Genomic DNA, 24,479 nt, shown 5'->3' with positions numbered 1-24,479 from the left:
ATTAAGGATGGCTCCATGGCCTCCCCTCAGGTGCTAGAATGACTCCTGTTGCAACGGAGCAATGCCTCCTAGTGTGCTGCTGGGTGGATCCCATTTGGGCACATGCGGGAGTCTGTCTCTCTGCCTCCCCACTTCTCACTTCAGAAAAATGAAAAAACAAAAGAGAGAGAGAGAGAGAGAGAGAGAGAGAGAGGAATGGACAAAAACTGCCTACAGTTTTACATGGCTGGGAGCAGGTGCAGAGGAGGCTGGATGGGAGCTAAGGAAGTGGGTCATGAAGGGCTTTGCGCATGTCAAGGAGTTTGTCTTTGATTCTGGAGCAGATGAGGATCAAGAGGGACAAGAGTCACATGACCAGATATTTGCCGTTTGGGGAGCAGCATGGCAGATGTGCTGAGGGGGTAGGGGCAGACACACCTGGAGAAGAGTGACCAACTGACACAAAGACAATGGTTTACACATGAGAAATAAACATGAAGACCATGCAAAGGTAGAATCAACAGGTCTTGTGACTAATAGGAATGGAGCATGAGGGCAGAGGGGGGAGTCTAGTTTGAATCCCAAGTTCCTAGTTTGGACAACAGAGTAGGTGACAAGACTGCTCACAGAGATGGGGAAAGGCTGGAGGAGAAGCAGGTGTGGGGAAGCTGGATTTGCATTTATATTGCATTCCTCTCAATTCCGGGCTCTGAGAAGTCCACACTGGTATTATGTAGTTGCAGTCAATATCCACACGGCAATTTGGGTCCTGCTATTTTCTCTTAGCCGTACTTTCAGAGTGTCAACAGAATCCTCAAATGTCCTTCGTAATTTGGCCACAGAGTCCCCGTCGTGCTAAGAAATGCACGGTGTTTCACCTCCTCTGGCCTATGTTCTAGGCATGCTAAAGAGGACTGCGATGAACTGTAAGGTGGTCTTGGCAGGCCTGTCACTGGTCTCTGTGGTCCAAGTCTCCTGCTTTATCCGAGGCTGAGGACCCCTGGAAAGCAGGGCCAGTGGAGTCTGCTCCAGCTGCTCTGTTATTTTAAATGGGAGCATTGAGGAAGCACGTTTGACCACACAGCTCTTGTAGCTTGTTGATCTGCCAAACCACCCCTGAACCTCGTCTTTTGGTCAACAGATGACTGACCCAGCTGGGCTTATCAGTGCAGCATTGGGTTGGTGGTATAGTCGTGAACATAGCTGCCTGCCAGTGGGCTTGGAAGGAGTATGGCTTCATTCTCCCCTTCCTTGGGCCCTCTCCCCTTCACAATGGCCATGCTGCTTTCCGGTACCATCCATCTATCACAGATCTCCTCTCAAGAGGATCCCAAGGTGCATGAGTACAGTGACATCATGGTCACTCAGTCCTGAGAAGAGTGGCACCCCCGCAGGGAAGCCAGAGGCCCTGTGCAGGGTTGGAAAAAAGGAGAGTACCAATGGTTGTTATGGCAACTGGCACTCCCAAGATGGAGGAAAGAGAAAAGGTGGCCCTGCTCAAGAGTTGCCATGGCAACCCAAATCCTTGAGGCCAGCTTTGAAGACAAAAACCACACACTCCCTGCTTACAATGAAGTACCCAGGACTCCTTGGGATTCTCTGCGGTCCAGAAGGCCAAACGGAACGGGTCTTGTTCTCCTGGTCCCACAGTGGATCTCACAGACTTCTTAGGGACACAAGGGCTTCTTCCACTTTTCTGTGGGAAAAGGGCTAGGGCTTGGCAACCAATCAATTCCCATAAGAAATGTTACTGAACCTACTATGTGTCAGGGACATTGTGATAAATAAGACCCAGGCCTTGTTCTCAAGTGAGGGAGATAGCCATTAAATGCTAGTGCAAGCCGGTTGTTGGAAGAGTAAATGGTCCAACCTTCTCTGAAGACATTTGGCTGCATTCATTAAATTTTCAGGTGCGTGAACTCCGCGAGCCAGCAATCCCGTTTCTAAGGCTCCGCCTGCAGAAGCACCTGCGCATGACGGGCTGTTGCAGCGTTCTTTGCAGCAGTAAAGAATGGGAAACAACCTGAATGCCCCACCACGGGCCAGGTAAACAGACAGAGGTGGGCACATCCGCAGATGTGGAACACACACGTGAGAACTAGCACAGCAGCTGTCAGCAGGGATGCCCCAAGAGGAGTGGGCTCAGTGGTAGAATGGGGGGGAGGATTTCACTTTTACTCTTAACCCATTTGGATATGTCACAAACTCATGTATCATTTATATTTTTTTAACTTTTATTGATTTTTTGAGACAGAAAGAGCAAAACATCGCCTTATTTCCACTTGTTAAGGCATAGGTGATGCTTGAATTTGCCCTGACCAGGGATCAAACCCTCAGCCGTGGCATACAAGGATAACTAGTCTAACCAACTGAGCTACTAAGACCTTTATTTTTATATTTTAAAGAAAAATGTTAAATATTAGAGCATATGTAGAACGGTTGACAATATCATGAGATTGGTGGAGGTCAAAGGAGTGTCCATTGCTGGTAACACAATGCAAACCCCACACTGGAGAGGCACCACAGCGCACTGAGGAGGGAGGAAAGATGGAGTGGGGGGAGGCGGTGCAGGTCGGATCAAGTTTCATCGTAAGGACAGGGAGGGCAGCATTGTAGGCCGAATGGATGGCAGGGGCAAAGGCCGGGAAACGTGGAAGCATGGGCATCTTAGAGAATTCCTGGTGGTGTCCGTGTCGAGGTGGCGGAGGTGGGTTGCCCCTACTCACTTTCCTGGGGCAGTAGGAATCCATCCGTGTTTGAAGGCAGGAGAGGGACAGGCGGAGAGTTAAACACAGACAGAGCCTCCTGGCTCCGGTGTGGCTGTGGGCTCGAGAGGACAAGCACCAGAGGCAGGGCGACACCTTAGGAGGCTGCTGGAACCCCATAGGGGAGCCATGGTGAGGACCACCAGAGAGCAGACAGAGGAGGGGTGTTAAGGGAGTTTTTCCTAAGTAGGAAGGACAGGAGTTCATGAAGTTCATGAATATCATACATAGATATCATAGACATATCATACATTCTGCCAGACTAGATGAGACTCCTCTACCTACAGATGGGGAAACTGAGGCCCAATAGGAGAAATGAGGGATTCCAGGCCATTGGTTTTATGACTTTGAGTTTTCTCTGAGCCTCTTGGAGGGTAGTTCTGTCCTTCTAGGTCACAGATCGGGAACCTTTTTGGCCGAGAGAGCCATGAACACCACATATTTTAAAATGTAATTCTGTGAGAGCCATACAACGACCCGTGTACATTACACATTATTCAATAAAAATTTGGTGTTGTCCCAGAAGACAGCTGTGATTGACTCCAGCCACGTGCAACCATGAACATGAATGGTAGGAAATGAATGGACTGTAATACATGAGAATGTTTTATATTTTTAACGTTATTAATTTTTTTTTATTAAAGATTTGTCTGCGAGCCAGATGCAGCCATCAAAAGAGCCACATCTGGCTCACGAGCCATAGGTTCCCGACCCCTGTTCTAGGTTTTGGCCTCTTTTAGATTCTGAGTCTGATAGTCTGCACTGAGGGGGGTGGTCACAGTGGGCGCTGCCTGAGCAGGCCCTGAAGAAAGGAGAGAAGGAAGGCACCTTTTGACGTCTGGGTGGCAAGGGTCACATTCAGAGACCCAAACCTCCATGAGGGACTATTCCAGGCAACACACGTGGGCGTGGCTGCCTTCGAGGAGCTTGGCCAGCGCTGGAGCACCAGGAGGGGTAGCTGGCAGCGGGGAAGATACCCTCAAGAGCTGGTCCAGGGACTGCCTCTGTCACCTGCCTCTCTGGAGTCCTGCCCCGTGCCAGGGGACAGACATCGCAGAGGCTCAGACAGAGCACTGGACTCAGGAGTCAAGCCCTGGAATCAAGCGCCTTCCTGTCCTGGCACTCAGTGAGGCACCCTTGAGCTCACCGCCATGTACCATTCCCACGAGGGGAGAGGCACAGAGCTCCCACTGGGGAACGCTGTGTCACCCGTGGCCCTGTTCCTGGAGAGGAGAGGCAGGAGCCCCTGGGGAGCATCATTGCCCAGCTGCCAGTATGTCTGCGTCTATCAGATTAGTTAACAGAAGAAACAGGGCTGATCATTGTCATCCCTGGAATGTGTGTGGGAATGCAGTTCACAGTGCACCTCTACACACGGTGACCTCCCATGTGACTTAAAAAATAAATAATCGCCCAGGGCAGGTGCAGCTATTCCATTTTACAGAGGCAGGAAACAGGTTCTGAGAATTCCAACTCAACCAAGGTATGGCATGCCCACGTCACCAGCCCCTGGACAGCAGTACCAGCAGCTGCTAGACTTACGTAAGATCTGTTAACGCCGGCCCAAAAATTCCTGCATGAAGAAAGGCTTACCCGTCCACCAAGTCTGAGAAACGCTACAAACTCTATCCCGCTTTTGAAGAATCACAATGCCTCTGACATTATCAAAGGTTCTTAGAAGTCCTGCAGTAACTGTTGGCACGACCTGGCCCAAACCATGGCCTCTTTACAGAAAACGGTAACAGCCTGCAGAACTTGGGCTCCATGAAACACATTTTGACAAATACTGATCTGACCGATAGAAACAGAGCACTAAAGATTGGCTTTCAGGCACACAAATGAAGGCTCCGTCCTTGGGTGGTCTTCCATCTGTCCTTCAAGTCACAACAAAGGCGTCGACCTCCTCCTGGGCCTCGGGACAGAGGGAGCTGATGCGGCTGAGGTCTGAAGGACTCCTGCGCACTTGCCTGCCAAGGGGAGGACCGAGCCTTGGCGGTGGCTCTGGGACCCGGCGCTTTCGGGTGGGCGGCGGGTCAGGCATCTGGAACAGCCAAGACACAGATGTTCCAGCCACTGTTGGATCCCAGCCTGGGCTCCTGCTTTCCCTAATTCCAATATTTGGCTGCTGCTCTCACCTAATTCACATTCCAATGTCAACACTGCATAATCTCACCCAAACACTGACTGACAGGCTGGGAGCTGGGAAAGGGGCAGGGGCAGCCTGTGAGCAGAGGGACCAAGGGGGAGGGGAGGTGGAGGCGAGCAGGCAGGGCTCTGCCACCAGCCCCACTGGGCCCCTAGGACCCGGGAGCCTCCCTGGAAGGACAAGACTGTGTCCCCACAAACACCCAGCATGCACCCTGTGCCGTCAGTGCCACAGGATGTGGCCGTCCTGGGAGGGTGGGTTTTGTATGACAGACAGGAGACGCAACCATGTGACCATAGTCAAGGGGACTCCAGGGTCTAGCTCCAGCTCTGTCTCTAACTGGCTGAATGACCTCAGGCAAGTCACCAACTTCCCTAGGTTTCATTTCATTTATAAAAATGAAGAGATTGCCCGTCTCTGTGACACACCAGCTCTAACATTCGGGGAAGAGCATCGTGAGAAACGGCAGAGGCCCGAGTGCAAAGCGGACCCTGTACGTGCTCTCCACCTCCCTGGACTCGACCCTCATCTGTAAAATGGGAGCAAGGTGGTGCAGTGTCTACAGACAGGGAGCGGGGCAGGATAAAGGAGAGAGCGCGTGTGGAGTGTGGAGCTCGGAACTGGGCGCGAAGGGCACAAGCGCTGGAATGAGTCACTGCTCACATGCCCACCAGCCATCCTTGTGTGTCATCTCAGGCCTCCCGAGACCTCTGCGAGGGCGGGACTGTCACAGCCCATTCCAAGGCTCAGTAACCGCCGGAAGGGACACAGCTGGAAGGAACCTGAGGTCTGTCTACGGTAGAATCTCGGTGTCCCACGCTGTCTTTCTGAGCATCAGGAGCAGCTACGGATTGGACCTGATACTCAGGAGTCGCCCCACCGCCTGACAGCCAACAAGGGTGCAGAATGCAGACTGCAAGGCACCCCGCACCCTCCTTCCACAGGCTCCATCCTGATGGGTCTTCTCTCCCACCTCACCCCAGGAGACCCATCTGACCCACCCCTACCATTTCCACCCCCCATTCCTCTTCCCCCAGCCCTCCCCCCACAACCCATTCCCAGGCAACTGCGCCCTGCTTCTGACTGCAAACTCCCTGGGATCCAGTGACCTCCACCCAAGTTTTCCCCAGGGCCATCCAGTCAGACTTGCTGAGGAGGGCTGCTAATAAATATGTGTGTGATTTGCATGTTATTTGCATATACTTATAAGGACCTGGAAGGCAATTTTCAAAACAAGTATGATCCAGGCGGCTTCCCCCTCCTTATCTCTCTACTTCTTCCTGTTTCTGTGAACCCACCCCAGTGCTGGCCCTGCTTTCCTATTCTGAATGTATAACAAACAAGGGGAACAATATTTTTAAAAATAACAATTATCATTTATTGAGCACCTATTATGTGCCAGGCACTGCCCCTCACAATAACCAAAGGAACTGCTGTCTGAGGGGCTCTGAGGGGACCCAGTAAAGAGAACCCCTCTTCCCAGCCCCTGTTCAGAAGCAACAGAAAGACTGATACAGGCAGATGAACTTCAAATGGCCCCTTTACTCTTAGTAAAGCTGATTTGGGACAATATGTCTTATGTCTGTGCTTTCCTAATTCTGAGCCCCAGAATTAGATACACCCACTCATCCCCAGACTGCTGGATGCCCCACTACCCAGCCTCCCTTGGCCTAGACAGAGCTGGCCCTTGTAAAACTTGGGGTGCAGAAGAGCATGGGGAGACTGCAGCTTTCTGCAGGGGGTCAGACCCCAAAGAGAAGGAGCAGAAGGGTCTGGGCTGCACGTGGCAGCGACTTAGTCCCAAGTTTGCCGATTGCAGAAGTCACCCTCTTCCCTGGGGAAGACTGAGCTGGTGAGCAGAGTCAAGGATATTTAGTGGATGCTACCTGTATGTGTAAGGAAACATCAGCAGCAGGTAAGAAGTGTCCCCCGCCTGACCAGGCGGTGGCGCAGTGGATAGAGCGTCAGACTGGGATGCCGAGGACCCAGGTTCGAGACCCCAAGCTCACCAGCTTGAGTGCGGGCTCATCTGGTTTGAGCAAAAGCTCACCAGCTTGGACCCAAGGTTGCTGGCTCGAGCAAGGGGTTACTCGGTCTACTGAAGGCCCGCGGACAAGCCACATATGAGAAAGCAATCAATGAACAACTAAGGTGTTGCAACGCGCAACAGAAAACTAATGATTGATGCTTCTCATCTCTCCATTCCTGTCTGTCTGTCCCTGTCTATCCCTCTCTCTGACTCTCTCTCTGTCTCTGTTAAAAAAAAAAAAGAAGGGTCCCCCTAGTTTACAGATGTGAAAACTGAGGTTACTTCTCAGAGGGGTAACACAACTTGCCCAAGGTCAACTAGCAAGGAAATGATGGGGTTGGCATTGAAACCCAAGACTGTCTAACTCAGAGCTTGTGGGTTTCTACCTCGCCACACCCATCTCTCCAAGAAAGGCAGACAGCCGGGGGAGGGACCACAGCCGGGGCCTGGGGAAGAGGACAGAGGGAAAGCGGGGGTCCAACTGCGGGTCCCCTGCAGCTGGGGAAAATCTAGTCTCTCAGAGCCAGAGCGGGAGGGCCTTCAGGCACCGGGGAGTCCAAGCCCACACGCTCACACGCCCACAGGGGCAAGGCGGCCTATAAGTGAGTTCATGAGGTGGAAACCAATAGGGAGTGGTGGGGACTGTGGCAAACAGAGCAGGGACAGCCCCAACTCAAGCCTAGCCCTTGGCCAGGCAGCCACACAAGCCCAGGCTCACCAGATCCGACTTTTCAAGAAATGCCAGAAATCAGAATGACTACCTGAACTCTCCCCATCTGAATATATTAGTTCAGTGAGTGAGATAATGAGCAAATCCTGTCAGGCAAACAAGGCACCACTGCTTCCTGACTCCAGCCCACTGGCCACAGCAGCGAGCTCTAAATACCCAACCCCGTCACCTCACCAACGTGCTCAGGGGAGTGTGAGCTCCTGAGCGCCAGGACAGGCTGCACTCTTGTCCCCTACCGCCTCTGCAGGCCTGCACAGTGGACGCTCAGTCGGTCGGGAGAACACGCGTGGAGGCCCGTCCCAGAGCCAATGAGTGAGAGAGCCAGGTGTCGTGGTTCCCGTTCGGTGCCCCTTCCACAAACACACAGCTGTTCTCACGCTCTTCGGCTCCAGAAGATGCTTCTTAAACACACAGTCAGATTCTCTGTGGTAGAGGTTGGAAATCCGCACTTTAACAAGCCTCCCCCACCCCCAGAAATTCTTAAGCACACTAATGTGTGGGAACATCGCAGGGAGATGGAGTGCCAAGATGGAAACACACAGGCATAGGTTGGACTTCCAGCCCTGCCCTGTGTGACCGGAAGTCATTTAACCTCTCTGGGCCTCAGTTTCCTCGTCAGTGAAACAGACACAATATTGCCTGCTCCATACATTTGCCTTGCGAATAAAATAAAGTCAGGTACGCAAGAGCCATTTGTACACTCAAGCACTGGTTTTCAAACTGCAGGTTCCAGCCAATAAATGGGTCACAAGATCAATTTCGTGGGTCTTGATCAGCATCATTTTTAATGAAATAGAATAAAATAGAAAATAGGAAGTATATCATTTCATGAATGTTTTCATTAAACATGAACTCTACATGTGTATATGAGAATACATGCACATATGAGAATGCTAGATGCTGATACGTTAAGATTTTCTTCCCATAAGTAATAGTCCAAAAAGTTTTATTTTAAAATATGCACTGCTCTAAACATAGTTATAAATCTTCATGACCTTGAATGGGCAATAGTTTCTTAAATATGATGCCAAAAACATGAGCAGCAAGAGAAAACAATAAATATATTGGAGTTCATCAAAACTGAAAACATTCATGCTTCAAGGGCATTATTAAGAAAGTGAAAAGACAAGCCATGGAATTGGAGAAAATATTTGCAATCATATACCTGACTAATGTCGAGTTTCCAGGATATAAAAAAAGAACTATAATTCAACAATAAAAAGGCAATCCAACTTAAAAATGAGCAAAGGGCTCAAACAGATATTTCTCCCAAAGATATTCAAATGAACAACAAATGCTTTTTTTTTTTTTTTAGCGATAGAGACAGAGACAGAGAGACAGAGAGAGGGACTGATAGCACCAGACAAGAAAGAAAGGGAGAGAGATGAGAAGCATCAATTCTTCATTGTGACACCTTAGTTGTTCATTGATTGCTCTCTCATATGTGTCTTGACTGGGGGGCTACAGCAGAGCAAGTTACCCCTTTTTCAAGCCAATAATGTTGGACTTCAAGCCAGCAACTTTGAGTTCAAGCCAGCGACCACGAGGTCATATCCATGATCCCACACTCAAGCCAGTGACCCCATGCTCCAGCCAGATGAACCCACACTCAAGCCAGTAACTCAGGGTTTCGAACCTGGGTCCTCTGCATCCCAGACCAATGCTCTATCCACTGTGCCACCTCCTGGTCAGGCAACAAATGCATTTTTAAATGTTCAACATCATTAGTCATTAGGGATCAAATCAAAACCATAGGGATGCCTGACCGGAGCTGGCGCAGTGGACAGAGCATTGACCTGGGACACTTGAGCGTGGGGTCACTGGCTTGAACCCAAGCCAAGGTTGTTGGCTTAAGCCCAAGGCCAATGGCTTGAGAAAAGGGTCACTGGTTCTGATGGAGCACCCCAGTCAAAGCACATATGAGAAGCAATCAATGGACAACTAAAGTGCCACAATTACGAGTTGATACTTCTCATCTCTCTCCCTTCCTGTTCTCTCTAGTGTGCACACTAAAAAACAAACAAACAAAACAAACCAAAAAAAAAAAAACACAGGGAGATCCCACTTCACACTCACAAGGATGGCTTTAATCAAAAGGAAACAGTAACAGGTGTCCACAAGGATGAGGAGAAGTTGCAACCCTCACACACTGCTGATGAAATGTGAAATGGTGCAATTGTTTTGAAAAACAGTTTCTCAAACAGTTAAACGAAAAGTTAACATATGTAACTTTGGTAGAAATATCCTAGGTATATACCCATGAAAAATTAAAATATATGTCCACATTAAAAAAAAAAAAAAACTAACTCAGCCTGACCAGGCAGTGGCGCAGTGGATAGAGCGTCAGACTGGGATGCAGAGGACCCAGGTTTGAGACCCCGAGGTCACCAGCTTGAGTGCGGGCTCATCTGGTTTGAGAAAAAGCTCACCAGCTTGAACCCAAGGTCGCTGGCTCGAGCAAGGGGTTACTCGGTCTGCTGTAGCCCCACGGTCAAGGCACATATGAGACAGCAATCAATGAACAACTAAGGTGTCACAACGAAAAACTGATGATTGATGCTTCTCATCTCTCTCCGTTCCTGTCTGTCTGTCCCTGTCTATCCCTCTCTCTGACTCTCTCTCTGTCTCTGTAAAAAAAAAAAGTGTCGAGGCCTTGAGAGACCAAGCTGGACTGCGTCATTGTCCCAGACCAGGTGCACCTGGAGAGACCTGACAACGTGCGGTGTGAGTCCTGGAACGAATCCTGGAACAAAAGAAGGTTATTAATAGAAAAATGGGTGACATCTGAACAAAGCCTGTCAGTAAACAGTACTGCACCATTGTTAAGTCCTTAGTTTTGATCATTGTGTTACTGTTATGCAAGAAGCGAACATTAAGGAAAACTGAGTGAAGAATATGAAGAGTACACTACTATTTTTGCAACTTTTCTAGACACCTGATTATTTCAAATTTTAAACATAATGGATCCAGTGATCCTGGTTTGTGAGCATTTGCAGGTTGTCTATGACACTGGATTGAATAGTGTTCCCCAGAATTGATGTTCACTGGGACTCTCAGAACACGGTTTTGTTTGGAAGTGGCTCTTAGCAGATGTAATTAGATAAGACGAGGTCATACTGGATTAGGATGGGCCAAAATTCAGCGGCAGGTGGTGGATAAGAAGGCCGCATATAAACACACACAAACACCAGGGAGAATGCCCTGCAATGACAGAGGCAGAGACTGGAGTGACACATCTACAAGCCACAGACCCCACGTGCTTCCAGCCCCCACCAGGAGCGAGAAGAAGCGTGGGACAGCTTCCCCGCAGCAGGAACCGCCTTGCCGACACCTTGAGTTCAGGCTATCAGACCCCAAAACTGAGAGAAGAAACTTATGTTGTTTTAATTACCCTCAAGTTTGTGACAATTTGTTAGGGCAGTCCTAGCACACCAGTACATTCTGGTGGCCAGCACTGCCCACCTCACCTTGGTCCCAAAGTCCCAATTTTCCATAAGGACGCCTGTGGTTCAGTGAAGTGGACTTGCTCCCGTCGCCACTGGCTTAGGCCAGTCAGCATGTTCCATGTCCCCAGCCTCTAAGATGGGCTCAGGGCTGAGTGGGTGACCCAGTTTCAGGCAATGAGACTTAAGGACAGCCAGCTCCCGGGAAAGAGGCTTCCTTGCTTCCAGAGGAAACTCTTTCTTATTAGACTTGAATGAGGAAGCCATCGCGCTACCATTGTTTCCCCAAAAACAAGACAGTGTCTTATATTAATGTTTGCTCCTAAAGACACGCTAGGTCTTATTTTCAGGGGAAGCTTATATTTCTAAGCTTGAAAAAAATTGCACTAGGTCTTATTTTCGGGGGATGTCTTATTTTCGGGGAAACGGGGTATATTGTAAGGGGAACCAGGCCAGATGAAAAGAACAGAACAGGGGGCAGAATGGAGAGAGAAAAACATTGGTCCATCAGCGGGCTGCTGGATCAAGCCTCACCTGAAACTTGTCTCAGCGCTGGACTTTTGAGTTATGTGAGCTACTGATTTCTCTTCTGGTTTTAAACCAGCAGAGTAAAGAGTCTTGACTAACTCAAGTAAGGCCAGGTCCATGGAAACAAGTTCTCACCATGATTAGGGTTCTCATCCGAGCTTTAGCTCTGTCTCCCTCTGTGTTGGTTTCTTAGCTTCGCAGCCTTTCTGGAAAGAGAGCATCTCTTTTATGTCAACCAGGTGTCTGCTGCAATGATGCTGTATAACAAGCAACCCTTCAGATCTCAATTGCTTACAGTAGCAATCATTCATTTTATAGTTGTGAGTCTATACCAGGGGTAGTCAATCTTTTTATACCTACCGCCCACTTTTGTATCTCTGTTAGTAGTAAAATTTTCTAACCACCCACTGGTTCCACAGTAATGGTGATTTATAAAGTAGGGAAGTAACTTTAGTTTATAAAATTTATAAAGCAGAGTTACAGCAAGTTAAAGCATATAATAATAATTACTTACCAAGTACTTTATGTCAGATTTTTGCTAAGTTTGGCAGAATAAATCTTTATAAAACAACTGACTATAGTTAAATTTATCTTTTTATTTATACTTTGGTTGCTCCACTACCGGCCACCATGAAAGCTGGAATGCCCCCTAGTGGGCGGTAGGGACCAGGTTGACTACCACTGGTCTATACATTGGTTGAGGTTGGCTGACAGCAGCTGGGTTAGGCTGCCTCAAGTCTTCTGATTGGGCTCAGTTTGCTCCACATTCTGCATCCTAGGACTCCTGATTCAGTGGATTCAAGGTGGGGACTGAGATTTCTGCCTTTCTAAAAGGTCCCTGGTGATGCTGGAAAGGACCAATGGCAATGATTAAGAATGAATTTGGGAGTCTCAACCTTCCTAAGCCGCATTCCCATTTATGAAATGACAGTTCTGCCTGCCACGCAGACTTTTCCTGGTGCCATCCAGGAGTAAGGGGACGGGATATTTGTACTATTTTTCACCGACTGCCCTTCGACCCTCCCCTCCCCCAGCCCCCAGGAAAGGGCTCACAGTCGGACCAGCAGGGAGATAAGAAGCAAATATCACAGAGCGAGTACAGCTACCCATTAACTGCTTTAAACTGCTCCCCGCAATAATGCCTGTGTAATCCGTAAGATTCAATTATGGCCATCAGGCAATTAGACACACCACAGCGAGGTTATTGCGTAATTAGTGCTCAGCCCCCACCCAGCGGGTTCTGAAAGTGGCACAGGTAACACCCACCCACCCACCCCCACCTCGGGAAGAGGAACGAGAGACCCAAGACTGGGGCTGCCCTCTCCTCAGGTTCTAAGGAGAATATTCTTAGGAAATGAGCCCTAGAGGCATGGTGAGGGGACAGACTGCGTGCAGCCAAGACAGCCCAAGCCAGTGACTGCCAGGGAGCCCTCACACTTGCCACTGTGCTAGAATACTTGGGTTCATCCTCCGGGCAGAGTTCAAATCCTGCCTCTGCTGGTGATCAGCTGTTCAGTATCAGGCACTCACCTACTGGTTTTCAAAGCCTCAATTTCCTCGTCTATTAAAGGAAGGAATTGATAGTAACCACTAGGGTGTTGTGAAAACTGGATAAGGAAGTTTGCGTATTGCTTCCATAGCTCCCGCAGGCCTATATTACCTCCCTGTCTGGGCCTCAGTGTACAATGAGGGGGAGTCCCTCCCCAGGCCTAAGCTCGAAGGACCATCATGTAACTCAATGAGGTGACCCATGTGCACGGGGAGTCTGGGACATATGGTTAACATGCCATTGTGTCTTTGCTACCATGTGCCTGGCTTTTTGTTCAACCGTCCAGGGCATAGCTGGGTACAGTCCCCGTCTCTGCTCTCCAGAGGCCACCCTCTAACGGGGCAATAGGTGACTGACCCCAGTCAGGAAATGTAAATCTAATGGTGCAGGTGGATAGAACAGAGAAGAATCATCTCTTGTGCCGTGATCTATGACACTCAAGTGAGCTCAAGTGGTGCAAAAGAGAAAAGATAGTCAAAGAAGATTGTTGAAAAGTGCAGGTGAGAGACGGGTTTCTCACGTCGTTCTTGTGCATCTCGGTGGCCAAAAGACACATCCACATGGGCATGTACACACTGTCACATGCAGAAAGACACAGATGCAGGCACAGACACACGGATGCACACGTGCATGCATACACCCTTAATCAAGCAAAGGCAAACACACACGTAAACTTACAGTTTGCACCCACAAACAAGAACACACAGAGACATGCACAGAGATTCACGCACACACGATACATGCATGCACACGTAAATAAAGCACACACAAACACACATGCGCACTCACTCTGTGATATCTTCCTTAGAATCCACCAGCCTCTCAGAAATTGACGCTGACCCTTTTCCCACGAACCTTTCCCTCTGAGCATGTGATTCCAAAGCTGTCCACAAGAGGGCGCGCAGGCTGATCCTGAGAATCCAGAGCTCAGGGGTTTCTGGGACCCTGCATTTTATAACTGGGGGAGCTGAGGTTCTGAGGGGAAGGGGACTTGCTGTAGCTCACACCTAATTATCTTTGCCCTGTCTCCCTACAAAGATTATTATGGTCAGGACTGGAGAGGAGGAGGGAGTCATTGTCACTGTCCTGGATGGAGAGGGAAAATTAAAGATACAGAAGGTAAGTTCTGAAGTTGTCAGACACCGTCCCTAACTTACTGTGACCCTGAGTAAGTGACTTGGCTTCCCCGTCCCTGAATTTTCTCCTGTGTGAGGAAGCTGCTCTCTGTCGTCACCTGCTCCCCCAGTTCCTAGACTCTAGTCTAGAGGCCCCTAGACAGCCCCTTCCGGTACCATATGCATGTAGATATTCGGACTTCTGCTTGTCGTACCCATTCAGGCCTCAGGCTGTCACGCCTTGCGGACAGGATAAGTGCCCCACCCCATCGCTATCTTATTTATAAGCACTACATGTTACTACTTGAAACTGCCTTGTATATTACTGAGCTCACGTGTTTATTTTGTCTCCTCCAGGAAATGTAAGCCCTCGTGAGAGCAGAACCTGGAGTGTCCTGTCCCCACCACCGACCCGCCCCTCCATCACTCACACCCAGGACGTGCCTGGCACCCGCCGGGCTGCAGTAAACGGAACGAACCATTAACCTCCCGGTGCGGCGGGACAGGAGTCCCAGCTGCGTGCTGGTGCTGCCCTCTGGTGGCGCTGGGTCCCCAACGCACCTGGCTTTTTAATCTCCCATCCCACCTGTCACCAGCCCCCAGGGCACATCTTTGTGGAACTCTGAGAGTAGAACTTTTCCCCAGGGTTCATCCCTAGATTCAGATGAGTGAGGGACCCTCTCTGGCACCTAGTATATCTCTGTCCTGGGAAAGGTACCTCAGGGCAGGAGTGTGATGGTGCCTATTTAACAGAGAGAGCAAGATAAGCCAGTCCAATGGTTCCATTTCACATATGATGTGATTGAGGCCCAAGCAGAACAGACAGATAAAATTACCATGCCTAAGAACACCCTCGAATAATTGCCACCCGTTTTTCCCACACTGATAAGCAAAGAGCAGTCACATTTTATGCAAAGCATGTGTTCCTGAAGACCTTGCATAATTCAGAACGTGCATAATTCCAGACTAATTTTGCCACAGAAATGAATGCAAAGCAGAAAGACTGTGTTGCATAAATCTACCCCCATTATGGCATATTTTGCTCTAATGCTGCTTTTTATTTTTCTGGCATTATCTCTAATATTTCACAGTGTGCTCTCTGCTAAATTAACAGCACAGCATTTCCTGCGGGTGGTTTGGCCTTCATAACGTCTTATCACATCTCACTCCCTTTCCAATGTTATTGATTTTCAGGTGTTTTTCAGCCCCACCACTTAAAGAACACTTGGATGACATTGTTACAGTATATAGATAAGAGATTTAAAGTTACAATAACTGGATGTTGAGAAAGTGGCACAATCATCTCCCCGTAGAAATTAGAAATTGGAATGCATGCCAACCACAGTGCATTCATATAAAAAGGCAAGTATTTCTATTTAATAATCAAAGTGACATCACCACATGGCAGGTTTACAATTCCCAGTTAACAACTCACTTAGCTCCTCCAACTCTAGGAAGTTGTGCAATTCTGATGAATTTTTTTTAACTGAAGAATTTTGCATTATTTCCAACTTAGTACATGATCATTATAGTGGAAGTTCTCATGAACCATGACCTCACCCTGAATGATCCTCCCTTGTTATGTCCTTAACCCAAGAAGGGTGAAAATGCGCAACCACACCCAACAATAGCAGATATGGGTTAGAATTCAGAAATTTTAGTTACCCACTTCATTCTCACACAGGGGCCCTTTCGGAGGCAGCATCAGCAGAGCCCCCGCCCCCAGCTGGGCGCCACACCCCCAAGCTCACATCTCTTGCAGTCTGGAGAGAGGGCTCCACCCAAAGGAGTCTTCCTGTCTCCTCCTGCCCCTTCTTCCCATCGGCATGTGGTTCAAGTTATCTGTCATGCTGTTCCAGCTGCCCCCACCTCAACATGGAGCCCTGCGGGGCCTTAGATCCATGTTGGGGGAGGCGGAAGATGAAGGGAAGCCAGTTTCCAGTACTCACGAGACCATCAGACTTTCCACATGGCCGAGAAGCACTTCTTGACACAACTCCTGTGAATTGTCTGTTTGGCAGAATCCTCTGCCTGGAAATCCTTTCTGAAAGTTTCCTTCTGCTTGGTCAGGACAGGGAGGGCCAGACCCTAAGGAGAGGAGGGCAGGCTCTGACCCTGCCAGCTGGGATCCCTGTCCTGCTTCCACTTCCACCTGACCTCGAGCAAATTCTTATTCAAGACACATTCCCTCTCTAGGTCTCAGTTTCCTCCTCTGTAGAATGGGTGTAAAAATACCACCTACTTCCCAGGGTCACTGTGAGAAGGAAATGTGTTACTGAATTAGAGAGGTTCATTCACCTGTGCACATCAAAGTCCCATAAAATGCAAACAGGAGTTTGCAGCCACAAAAGGAAAGGTTTACTTTTCAGAAAGTGGCACCATGCCCAGAGCCACAGGTGAGCTTGTGCTCAAAGACCTGGCTTCTCAATGGTTTCTAGGGGGCAGGTCAGTGAGGTTGTTCTGGCGCTAACAACACAACAGAGGCCTAGATGTTATCTCTAATTTGACTGAAATGGTTTCTGTGATCAACAGTCCCAAGACTTAATTCCTAAGGTTATTTGACGCAGACCAGAACATCATTGTTTGAGGGCTTACTGATTAAGGGAGTGGACGTGCAAGGGAGTGGGGAGGCGGGTGAGTCAGGGTGCCGGATGAGGCCAGGTTGATCAAAAAGAAAGAGATGAGCCTGACCTGTGGTGGCGCAGTAGGTAAAGCATCGACCCGGAAGGCTGGGGTCGCCAGTTCAAAGCCCCGGGCTTGCCCAGTCAAGTCATATATGAGAAGCAAGACAAGTTGATGCCTCCTGTTCCTGACCCCCCCACACACACACACACACACCCTGCCTTTCTTTCTCCTCTCTCTAAAATCAATAAAATAAAAACATTTTTTAAAGGAAGAAGAAGGAAAGAGAGGAAAAATGGTCATATTAAAGAAATAAGGTTTGCATGGGTACAAATGCAGTACCCCCCCCCCTTGTGACACCACATAGCAACAAATATGGAAGCCTGGGATGTGTGAGGGCTGACGTCAGAATCTGGAAAATCCCGCCCCTCAGAGAATTCATGGTGCAATGTTAGTGACCCAGCCTGGAAGACTCTTCCTGCTAATTAACAAGGTCACAGGAATGCGGGTGGCTGGTGCTTGGTAAATTGCTAGCTGCAGAGGGAAGGGTTCCCTACTCTGGCTTTGCCCAAATGTCTGTCAAGTCACCTTCCGCCTTTAAAAGTGCAGGGGTACAGACCGCAGCCAGATGGCCTCTTTGTCTTCCAGGTGATCCTGGATTCAGGCAAGCCCCTCCCACCGGCCAGGCCCCTCCCTACAAGTTTGCCTAGTGAGTAGGTCCGCAGGACTCAAAGCCACATTGTCTCCTAAAGTGACGGCCACAGCCTGGGCCGGCTCTTCTAGACCCCGCCTACTCCCTCTAAACTCTTCGTTTTCCCCCTTAGCACCCTGGTCATACTCCATGGACAATCCCTTGCTCTCTCTGGGCCTCAACTTTCCCCTCTGGAAAATGGGCAGCTTGGACTTCTCCAGCTCCTTCAGCTAAGCCGTTCTCAGGATGTAGGAATCCGGCCTCATCTTCCCCTCCTGACCCTCCCGCCGGTGACCGCCCGCCTTGCCCCGCCTGGCCCCTGGACCCCTCCCCTCTCTCCTCTGCTGCATTGGGCGCCCCTTCCGTGAGGGTGGAGTGACCCTGAGCCTACTGTTTGCTGGGCTCCCAAGCACCAGAGGGGGCACCCCAGGGAAGCATAGGAGGAGAGGGGGGGCCTTGGAAGGAGAGAAAGTCACTGTGTCCAGTCCTAGGGCGAAAGCCCCAGGCCCTCCCAGGTCGTGTCCCCATCCCCACCCCACCCCCCACCTGCTGTTGGAATCCTCTCTTCTATTCCTTCACGTCCTTATCCCCCAGCCGACCCGGAGGCTCCCTAGAGGTACCAAGCCCCTCCTCTCTGTGTCCGCAGCACCTGGTGCTAGGACCTACTTCCTGCCTGGACAGCGACAGGATGTGTTTCCCCTGGGCAGGTGCCAGGAAGGTGACTGTTCCCGGCTTGTGGACTGTCCGGCGTGTCCCAAATGTCCACACAGGCCCGAACCATGCAGCCGAAAAGGAGCTGCCCCAGACTAGCCCTTGGTTCCCACTTCCCTCTCTCTTTGGCTCCCTCCTCCCCGCCACCCCCCTCCTCGCCCCACCGTCTGGCCTCCCTCCTGGAAAACCTCTCACTCCCAGCTCTTTCGGGTTCCCTTCAGAACGGGGACGGGGTTCGGGGCAGCGGCTCTGGGTCGCCAAGTAGAGGAGAGAAGCCAGGACGCCCGTCTGGCTCCCGCTGCTCCAGCTTCAGGGAGAAGTGCCCACAAATCGCTCGGGCCTTTCTCCTGCGGAAATTCACCACACTGCAGACTCTTCATATGTAATTATGCCGCTACACGAGGGTCTGTGTCCTTCCACCTTGAGTCACATTTCTAAAAGCTTTCTTTTGAGACACTTGCTGCCCCTGTAACAGAGAAGCATTGCTAAGTGTAGTTTCTTTGAACCCAGGTCCTGGAGTTCGTCCTGAAACTCCTCCTCCCCCGGGAAAGCTGCGTGGGCTGCGAGGGGAAGGCCACGACACCCGAACCGTGTTAAATGTTTGCTGCGGACGCCTCTGGCTCTCCTGCCTCCGCACCCGGAAGCCTGGAGATCCCTCCCGCCATTACACGCCCAGGGCTCCCATTGGTCAATGCCAGGTCTGAGTGTCACCCCTTCCCGGGCGAAAGCGACTGTTAGCCTGTTAGGGCTTTCTATCCTGGGCTGCTGTGATCACAGGTGCCCAAGGAATTGCTCAGCCTGAGGATTCATGGCAGGTCCCAGCCTGGCTTTGTCTGGGTGTCTTTCAAGTCACTTTTAGCTTCAGGGTCCTCTCTTCCACCTGAGAGGTGGACGTGCGCATGGAGGCCCGTCAGACTCACCCACCCCGGGTGTCACCGCCCAGCTAGTCCATGAGCGAGGTCCCTGACCTGCTCACAGGGCTCTGAGGAATCAGTATGTGTGCCGAGGAACTAAATGAATGGATTCAGAACTCGGGGGCCACTGAAATCTCCAACACTCTCAGAATTAAGCCTCCGAGCTTCCTCAGCCCTATAACTGCCCTTTCTTCCCTTCTCACCAACCCAGTAACAAAATCACCTTCTGAGCCCCCAGCCAGCCACACCCTCAGCATGGCCCCGGGTGAAATGATCAAAAAGGTCGACAATATGTCCACTCACTGTCTTTTTTTTTTTTTTCCAATGTAATTATGCACCATGGAGGTAATAATAATAACTTCAAATATTTATTAAATGCTATTCTATGCCAGGCACAGGGCTCTAGGTTTTCACATGAATTATCTCATTTAATCCTGGTGACAATCCATGAAGTAGGTAGGCTCTATTATTAGCTCCCACTTTCCAGGCCAAGAAACGAGGTTGAAAGAGGTTAAAGTTGCCCAAGGTCACACAGCAACCTAGTGGCAGAATTCGGAAACATTATGAAATCATTTTTTAATGCATTGGTATTGCAATATTTTTGCAAATTTTTATAAACTTTGGATATTTGTTTTTTAATTTAATGTCCTAATCTATTTTTCAGCCCATTATGCCTGCTCTGTTTGCTTGGCACTGTCCCTGCGGACTGTCAAATCGGTTTTCCTCTCTAAGAGAGCAGAAATATTCTGTGTAATTTGTGAAAACATAGCTAAAAAGGTAAAGTGGACATGGATGACTGAAAATGAATTTTTAAAATGAAACAACATAGAAAGCAGAAAAAAAATGCTTTCAAAATGCATATGAAAATTGCAAAGTCTCCGCAGGGTGCAAGATTCTTCTCAAGACTGAACTAATGGCTATGAGCAGTGGTTTCCAACCAAATTCCTTTCCGTTGATTCACTTAAAACCTGGGGGGGGGGGGGGGGACTTTAAAATTTGTTACAACTTTTTCAGACAAAAAAAAAGTTGCTGGAGAATTGTTTAGAAATTAAAAGCCCAGCCTGACAAGGCAGTGGCGCAGTGGATAGAGCATCAGACTGGGTCACAGAGGACCCAGGTTCGGGTTTAAGTACAGGCTCATCTGGCTTGAGTGCACGGTCGCTGGTTTCAGCATGGGATCATAGACATGCCCCCATGATGAATGCTGGCTTGAGCCCAAAGGTCATTGGTTTGAAGCCCAAGGTCGCTGGCTTGCACTAAGGGCTGGAGCCCCCTGGTCAAGGCACATATGAGAAGCAATCAATGAACAATTAAAGTGCCACAACAAAGAACTGATGCTTCTCATCTCTCTCCCTTCCTGCCTGTCTCTGTTCCTGTCTGTCCCTCTCTCTGTCTCTCTCTGTTTCTCTTGCTAAGAAAAAGAAAGAAAAAAAGAAACCAAAAACCCAAAAACCTGAAGGTGGAGATGGAGAATAAAAGCTAAAATGATGGAGATGTCGGTAAAAGCTAAAATTTTAGAAGTTTCAGGTCTATCCCACCCCTACCCCCACCCCCGGTACATAAAAATAACACTTGAAAGAATGGAGACCAGAATTACTTGTTTCAACCAACTTTTTTTGGTGTCAGCTTTATTGACATATAATTGCATACAATAAAATGCACAGATTTTTAAACCTATAGCTTAGGTGCTGACAAATATATATTGATATATATCCATATAACAACCCTACACCCAAATTATTGATTGATATTGACGTTGATGAGAGAATGAACATTTCCATCACCCCCAGAAAGTCCCTTTGTGCCTTTGTAATCAAGCCACCCACCCCCAGTCAACCAATGGTCTGCTCTCTCTCTCACCAGAACCTGTTCTAGAATTTCATGTAAGTGGAGCCATGCAGTACATACTCTTTTGTATCTGTCTTATTTCACTCAGTAAGATGTTTTTGAAGTTGCCCGTTTTGTTACTTGAGCCAAGGAGCTCTTTCATTTTCATTAAGTAGTATTCCATTGCATGAAAATACCACACTGTGTGTATTCATTCATCTCTTGATAGATATTTGGATTGTGTCCAATTTTTTTACTATTGTGAGTAAGGTTTCTATGGATGTATTTGCTTAAGTCTTAGTTTGAATATCACTTTTCATTCCTCCTGGGTGAATATCTAACAATGAGATAGCTAGGTCATGTGGGAAATATACATTCAACTGTAGAAGAAGTTGCCAGATTTGTTTTCCGAAATGGAATTTTCTTTTCCCCCAGCAGTGTGTGAGGATTCCAGTTGCTCCCCTTTCTGGAAACATTTTATAGTGTCAGCTTTCTACAGTTCTTTTATTCCAGGAGATAAAAGCTGTATCTCATTGTTCAACCAAATCGCTTTTTATCCAATAGTTAGCTTGATTCTCAACTCTACAATAATAGTTGTAGGCCTCTATAGCCACCATCAATAATGGATAGAGCAACTAGACAGAAGGTAGATACCGAAACAGAGGACCTAGCGCTCTGTATACCAAATAGGTACACTAGGTATAATTGACTTATATCAAACCCTCCACCCCAATGATTGCAGAAATTGAAACATGTTTATGTAAAAATTTGAACATTCATAGAGCATTATTTATCATTTAAAAAGTGGAAGCGGGCCCTGGCCAGTTGGCTCAGCGGTAGAGCGTCGGCCTAGCGTGCGGAGGACCCGGGTTCGATTCCCGGCCAGGGCACACAGGAGAAGCGCCCATTTGCTTCTCCACCCCTCCGCCGCGCTTTCCTCTCTGTCTCTCTCTTCCCCTCCCGCAGCCAAGGCTCCATTGGAGCAAAGATGGCCCGGGCGCTGAGGATGGCTCTGTGGCCTCTGCCTCAGGCGCTAGAGTGGCTCTGGTCGCAATATGGCGACGCCCAGGATGGGCAGAGCATCGCCCCCTGGTGGGCAGAGCATCGCCCCTGGTGGGCGTGCCGGGTGGATCCCGGTCGGGCGCATGCGGGAGTCTGTCTGACTGTCTCTCCCCGTTTCCAGCTTGAGAAAAATGAAGAAAAAAAAAAAAAAAATTTAAAAAAAAAAGTGGAAGCAAGCCCTGGCCAGATTGCTCAGTTAGTTAGAGTGTCATTCGAAGAGCAGAGGTTGCCAGTTCAAGCCCCAGTCAGGGCACATACAGGAACAGAGCGATGTTCTTGTCTCTCTATGTCTCTTTCCCTTTCTCTATCTCTCTTTCCCCTCCTTTCTCTCTAAAATCAATAAACAAATGTTTTTGTCCCTTGTTGTTTGGCTCAGTGGATAGAGCATCAGTCTGGCATGCAGATGTCTGGGTTTAATTCCGGGTCAGGGCACACATGAGAGGCGACCATCTGCTTCTCTTCCCCTCTCTCCTCCTTCTCTCTCTTCCCCTCTCACAGCCAGTGGCTCAATTGGTTCGAGCGTCCGCTCCAAGCACTGAGGATAACTCGGTTGATTCGAGCATAGCCCCAGACAGGTGTTGCAGGGTAGGTCCCAGCCAGGATGCATGTGGGAGACTGTCTATCTCCCCTCCTTCCACTTAAAAACAAATTGAATTATATACTTTAAATGGGTAAATGATATGGTATGTGATTTATATCTCGATAAAGCTGTTTCAAAAAACTATTAGAGTTTATAAGTGAGTTAAGCAAGATAACAGAATATACAAAAATCAACTGTATTCTATATACAGAAAAAAAACAAATGAATATTAAGATTTTTTTTTTTTTGGTATTTTTCTGAAGCTGGAAACGGGGAGAGACAGTCAGACAGACTCCCGCATGCGCCCGACAGGGATCCACCCGGCATAAGATATTTTTAAAGTACAGTTTACAATAGCAACAGGCAACCTGAAAAAATTAGGGCTGAACTTAGCAAGGTTTCTATGCTAAAAACTACAAAGCATTAATGAGACAAAGACCTAAATAATGGGCAGATAGGTGACATTTAAGGATCAAAAGACTTAAAATTGTTACGCTGTCAATTCTCCCCAAATAGACCTATGTATTGAATACAATCTCAATAAAACCTTAGCAAGTTTTTTTGTAAAAAACTAGCTGATTCTAAAATTTATATGGAAAAGCAAAGGACATAAGCTAGTCAAAACATTGTTTAAAAAGCTGAAGGTCTCACACTGCCTGATTTTAAGACTTAGTATACATGACAGAAATAAGAGGGTATAGCAATGGGGAAAGGGTGCAGATCACCATAACAGAATAGAGTTTAGAAATATCTAGCCAATTGTTTTTCAACAAAGGTACCAAAGTAGTTCAAAAGAGAAAGAATATTATTTTCAACAAATGGTGCTGGAACTTTTTAACATAACTATGTTAATTTTTTTATGTTTTAAGATTTTATTCATTTTAAACAGAAGGGAGAGTGAGAGAAAGGGGGAGGAGCAGGAAGCATCAACTCCCATATGTGCTTTGACCAGGCAAGCCCAGATTTGTAACTGGTGATCTCAGTGTTCCAGGTCACTGCTTTATCCACTGCACCACCGCAGGTCAGGCCAACATATCATACTTAGGTTAAAAAAAATAAAATAAAATAAACAAAACTTTGCTCAGTGGCAGTATTGTAGCCAATGAGGTTTACCCAAGGCGCGATTATTGCTAATTGAAAAAAAAAAAAAAGCACCTTGACTCATACTTGTTGCCATATACAAAATTAACTCAAAAGAGATCATAGATCTAAGTGGAAAATATGTGATTTGAGTAAGGCAAAAATTTTAAAAATAAGTTCCAAAAGCATACATCATAAAAGAAAAGTGATAAATTGGACTATCAAAATTTAAGACACCTATGCTTCCACAGATGCTGTTAAGTGAATGTAAACACAAGCCAAAGGCTGGAAGAAAATATTTGTTATGCAAATTTCCCATAAAGGATTTTTACCTAGACATATAAAGAACTCTTACGACTCAATAATAAAAAGCAGACATGAGAGCAGACACTTCACCAACAGAAAAATATAAATGGCATTTAGGCACATAAAAAGGATGACATCACTAGCCATTAGAAGAATGCAAATTAAAACCATAATAACAGATCTCTACACATTTATTAAAGTGAATAAAAATTCTGAACTGACAGTGCCAAGTACCCGTATGGACGCAGAACAGCAGGGACTCAGGCATCTCTAGTGGGTACAGCCATGTTGGAAAGCAAATTGTCAGTATCTTAAAAAGTTAAACATACGCTTGCCATAATGCCTAACAATCCCACTCCTGGGTGTTTATACCCGAGGGGAAAAAATACTCAGCAAAACATA

The 24,479-nt window shown here is 48.1% G+C and overlaps 1 pseudogene; it reads left to right on the top strand.

The window, feature by feature from the left end:
* Nucleotides 1–23,764: 23,764 nt before the first annotated feature.
* LOC136390148 (U4 spliceosomal RNA) lies at nt 23,765–23,891 on the top strand (annotated as a pseudogene).
* Nucleotides 23,892–24,479: the final 588 nt, after the last annotated feature.

Source organism: Saccopteryx leptura, chromosome 1 (genome assembly GCF_036850995.1).
Source record: "Saccopteryx leptura isolate mSacLep1 chromosome 1, mSacLep1_pri_phased_curated, whole genome shotgun sequence".
Classification (NCBI taxonomy): Eukaryota; Metazoa; Chordata; class Mammalia; order Chiroptera; family Emballonuridae; genus Saccopteryx; species Saccopteryx leptura.
This window is presented reverse-complemented; position numbering and strand designations above follow the sequence as displayed.